The sequence below is a fragment of the Bidens hawaiensis genome, unplaced genomic scaffold (genome assembly GCF_021521415.1).
Source record: "Bidens hawaiensis isolate Kalapana, Puna unplaced genomic scaffold, B.hawaiensis_p1.1 tig00027993_1, whole genome shotgun sequence".
In the NCBI taxonomy this organism is placed as follows: Eukaryota; Viridiplantae; Streptophyta; class Magnoliopsida; order Asterales; family Asteraceae; genus Bidens; species Bidens hawaiensis.
In genome coordinates this window covers 277,916-283,527 of record NW_027494538.1, presented here as the reverse complement: position 1 = coordinate 283,527, position 5,612 = coordinate 277,916, and the positions used below count along the sequence as shown (strand labels likewise).

Sequence of the window (5,612 nt, the reverse complement as noted above, 5' to 3'; positions counted from 1 at the left end):
AATATAAAGATTTAAAATTTAAAAAAAGAGAAACAGAAAGTATAAAACCAACTTTGTTGAAGGACTAAAAGTGTAGATAATATTATTAAAAAGGAGCGAAGCGTAATTATCCTAATGAAGTATGAGTCTTGAGCAACTGTTGACCCAAATAGCCAAAAGCAAAGCGGAGAGGTGAACTAAACTAGCTTTCCTTTTCCAATAATATTACTCTCTCTCCATCACTCTGCATTCTTTGACCTGAAATCATAATTCTTTTATGTTCATCATGATCTTTCATAATCATGACCATCAACAATGTGGGTTCTTCAAGATTTTGACCAGAGAAAAACCCCTTGTGTGTTCGCTCTAAAAAGGTTTTGTGCACAGGTGTTTGTGAAAATGCCCATGTATACTGGTGGCCAGGTCTTAGATCTGGAAACTGCTGTCAAAGATGGCATTTTGGGTGGTGATGCTGGCCTTATCTGTGCTGACACAGATTTAGGGAAACTGGATCTGAAGAAGATGATTGAGCGGCTTCATTCAGTTGAAGTCCCGTCTGTGTTTATTTGCCCTATCTCATTAGAGCCGATGCAAGATCCAGTCACCCTTTGCACCGGACAGACTTACGAGAGGTGTAACATCCTCAAATGGCTCTCGTTAGGACACTTCACTTGCCCCACCACAATGCAAGAGCTTTGGGATGACTCACTCACACCAAACTCGACACTCAACCATTTGATTCACACTTGGTTCTCACAAGCTATGAAAAAGAGGTCAGACGATGTTCTAGGTAGGTCTCTGGAGCTCCTGGAGGTCTTGAAGAAAGTCAAAGGTCAAACCAGAGTCCAGGCATTGAGAGAACTCAGAAAGCTTGTTACAGCCCATGATTCTGCCAAGAAAACGGTAGCCGATAACGGCGGGGTAAGCTTTATCTCTTCGCTGTTAGGGCCTTTCACTAGCCACGCCGTTGGATCCGAATGCGTGTCGATTTTCGTCAACTTACAGTTAAATTCAGACTCCGTAACCAATCTGTTACAGCCCACCAAGATTTCATTAATGGTTGATGTTTTGAATGAGGGTTCTTTAGAAACCAAGATAGATTGTGTGAAATTGATGGAGGCTTTGTTTACGGGCTCTGAAATCGTCCCAAGTTTGAGTCTTTTAGTGGGAGTGTTAAGATTAGTGAAAGATAAAAGACACCCGCATGGGATATTAGCAGGGTTGAGGTTGTTGAAGATCATATGCTCAAAAGATTCCGTAGGGAACTCGATTATAAGCATCGGAGGTGTTCCACAGTTGGTTGAAATGCTGCCTCATTTCATCGCTGAATGTTTAGAATTATCTTTATGTGTTCTTGAAGTTCTTTCTTTACTCCCAGATGGTGTGTTGGCTCTCAAGAACTGTGCTAACACAATTCCCAATTTGGTCAAATTGTTGATGAAGATATCAGAAGATTGTACACAATATGCGTTATCAATTTTGTGGGAAGTTTGCAAGCTTTCACCAGAAGAATGTGCTGCAACTGCAGTGAACGCGGGACTTGCAGCAAAACTTTTGCTTGTGATTCAGAGTGGTTGTAATCCGGTATTGAAGCAACGGTCGGCTGAGCTTTTGAAATTGTGCAGCTTGAATTATACATCTACCATTTTCATGTCGAAGTGTAAGCTAACAAGGACATTGCAATGAGGAGAAAAGAAAAGTGGTCAAAGGTCAAAACTTGTTGATATGATTGGTCTACCATGTATGTAAATGGAACCGCACATGTGGATTTGGTCAGAGTTCTACATGAATAAATGTTGGTGAAGCATGTGAAGGTAGCATAGAGAAAGAGTACATATGATTGAAGAAGAAGAAGAAGAAGAAGATGATGATGATGATAAAGAAAAAAGAATGCTTCTCTGTTTGCATTTAGTGATGTAATGTCTACAAAGTTTAATGTATTTGTAGGTTGTGACTCCATAATGTTAGTGTCCATGTAATTCAATTTTGTTTCCAATCTTCTATGATTGTAGTTGATAGTTTTTGCATTACTTATTCGGTATGGTTTTTTCTTGATTCAAATTTTGATTGTGGTGCATGGAGATGACTATTGAAACCAAAAGTCACTTGTATGGAGTGAAGTTCTTTTTCTACGTAGCTTTAAGAATTCATTATTGGAAAGCTTATGTGACCTTAATCAACGAGATTAGATAAATTGCAGTTGCTTTTTAATCTACAAGATTAGATAAGTTTCAGCTTGAAGATTAGGTAAATTGCGGTTTGTCTTGGACAAATGACCCTTAAAAGAGTTTAAGGTAGGACAAAAGGTGGAAGGTGGATCCAGACCTGAAACATATGATAAACTCATAAAAGGGACTCATGCTTACCATAATGTATTAAGTTTGGAAGGAATGTGTTAATGTGAAGAAATCTTTGATTTTGTCACCAACGGTAATGCATTAAGTTTGGAAGGAATGTGTTGATGTGAAGCATCTTTGATTTGTCATCAACGGCAAACACCGCCCCTTTTGTATTGAGGCTAAAGGGCGTGGATACTAAAAGGCCGAAGGAAAGCTGGGGTGACAGTTGTGACCAACGGCAAACACCGCCCCTTTCGTATTGAGGCCACTCATTGGCGTTTTATTAATAACTTTAATATTATAAAATTATTTTATTTGAAAAAGAAGGGAAACAAGCTGAAAAGTGTTTCCTTAATAAGGTGAAAAGGAGTGAGATGGACTGGTGGAGTGAGTTGTGATGTGACGCTGACGTATGACATGGTGGAAAAAGTGTTGAATTGATACCCACATCAAATACGATTAAATGTTTTTACCATTCATTGTTAAATCTCATTTCCTTTTTTAGCTTTTATAACAGGGTGTCCATGACTATTTTCTTTATATATTTTCTCACCAGTTTAAACAGGTACTTTATTTTTGTTTATTTATTAAAATGATAACAATAATAATTATTTAATAGTTGTTTTTGAACTCCAAGTTAAATGGAAATGATGTAGGTTAGATGGATATGGATTGAAATAAGGAATTGGATTAATAAATGGTGTGTAGGGGTAAGGAGGAACCATATTTCTATTGGCATTTGCAACTAGGTTAGGTATCTTTGACCGAATACCCCCCACTCTATTCTCTTCTTTATATATGGATCTTAATTAATACGATTTCACATATCTAACTATACTATTAAATAGATGACATTTTCGTATTAATCCAACCATATTATTGCTTTCATATATATAATAAGTAATTATTTGATTTTATAATTAAATAATTCAGAATATATATATATATATAGGATTGATTTCTTTTGAGAACCACTTTGAGTTTTAAGAACTCGAAAGAACTTAACGTAACAATTTTTTTTCCGAATTTTTTTTACACATGTGTAATACGTAAGTGTAAGTGATGTACAAAAAATTACGGTATTTTTTTACAAACCGAATCGACTTTTTACACATGTGTAACTAACGTTTAAACTTGTGTAGTTATCAAAAATACTTATTCTCTCTCCTGCTTCATTTTTTAATTACATTTAATCTCAGCCACATGTTTCATATCATTTAATTAAATGTGTGGTCCAAAATTGAGTTCTTAAAGTTATTAAAACTCACCATGGTTCTCAAAATAACCATCCCATATATATATATATATATACATAGGGGAGTGTTATTCTAAAAATAAGTAGTTTACTAGAAAGACTATGGATAAATCATAGGCATTGGATCATATCAATCAATGGTTGAGATTTAAAATTACCAAAAACCGTCATAGTTTCCTAGAATTACTCTTTCACCATTATAACCGACATAGTTTTCTAGAAAATTCTTTCACCATTGGTTTTAATACCAAATGTCAAAATTCTATTGGTTCTCACCATTCCTAAGAAACAACTTTTTTTTATTTGAACCATTTTCTATATACATATCTAGATTTATGTCAACTTATATCAGGTGACCATTACACATATTTTTAAATCATAGTCAATAAATTAACTATTTTTAAATCACAGTCAATGCATTAACATTCTTTAAATACATTATTATGATCAATAAATTAGAGCATCAATTTTAATATGTTTGCAAAGACTTTTTTTAAAACGCTTAATTAATTTATAAATTCTTTTTTTTTAACTCATACAATATTTTAAATTATAAAATAATATATTTCAAGCTTGAGAAACTAATCAATTAATTTTCTTGTCCAACTAAATTAATGATACAATTTTTAAACAAATTCTCATTTTTACCATATACAAAAATAAATTATGATATTTTATAATAGGAATATTGGTTTTTAATACTCCGAACTTTCACTCGTTGGTAGATAACACTCTCAACTAACGGTTTGTCTCCCACCACTCACAACTTGTAACTTCTTTTCTTTTGTCACTCCGAACTTAACGGACCATAACCCCGTTAGTTTTTTTTGCTGGCGTGACAATTTTTTTGCTTATGTGGCATGCCATATGGGAAATACCTAATTAGAAAAAATAAAAACCTAACAAAAAAATAATATATATATATATATAAGAAATAATATATATACACACACATACACAAAACATACAGACAAAAGCACCACCACCACCATTTCATAGCCACAGTCTACACCACCACATACCTCCACCACTTCAGCCTCTATTGCCACTTTCACCCCTTCCGCTAGCCTTGTTGCTTTCACCACCACCAACAACCTCCACCGCCTCCATCATTACGGGTCATGTTCGAATCAATTTATTGTTTGCATATTGTGATGGATGGTTGGATAATCATAAATGAGGTAGTTGTTGATCAAAATCCCAAACTCAAATGAGGTTTTCGTCGCCGCCACGTTTTTCCGGCGAGTTCCGCTGTTAACAATAGAGCAACGATTCAAGGTAATAAACATTTCGTTCTACTCGTTTCTTTAATCCGATCAAAAGCCCTATGCTAATGTATTCAAACTGTAAACACGAATATTGAATTTTAGCAAAGTAAATTCAGATGGTCTAGGGTTTGGCTGTTGATGTGGTTGCTTATGATAGTGGTGGTGAAGGCTGGTGGTGATGGTGAAGACAGTGTAGGCTGGCGGTGGTGGAGGCCGATGTGGTGGTGTAAACGGTGGTGAAGGAATGATGCTGGTATATGTAATGGTGTATATATGTTTGTGTGTGTGTATATATATACATATTATATATATATATTATTTTTAGTTAGGTTTTTCTTTTTTTTTTAACAAGGTATTTCCATTTGGCATGCCACATAAGCAAAAAATGCCACGTCAACAAAAAAAACTAACGGGGTAAGGGTCTGTTAAGTTCGGGAGTGACAAAAAGAAAAGAAGTTACAAGTTGGGTGATGTGCAAAACGGTCTATAAAAAAACTAGACTCTTCTAATGCTAGACCACTAGATAGGAAAGTGTACCTATCGACTATAGTAAAGCCTAATAAAGTCCGGATATCGAACCCAGACACTAGCGACACCTAAACTAGACTCTGACTAATAACTTAAATACTTTTATTTTATTGATTTTTGTCTATAATTATTATTAAATATAAAATAAATATTACTTATTATAAAATAGACACGGACAAATCGGTTTAGAACTCTAATAGGGGAAACAACTACCTAGGTAAGGAATCCTACTAGTCAACTCGT

General features: G+C 34.8%; 1 pseudogene; it reads left to right on the top strand.

Moving 5' to 3' along the window:
* Nucleotides 1-267: 267 nt before the first annotated feature.
* LOC143576104 (U-box domain-containing protein 30 pseudogene) lies at nucleotides 268-2,006 on the top strand (annotated as a pseudogene).
* Nucleotides 2,007-5,612: the final 3,606 nt, after the last annotated feature.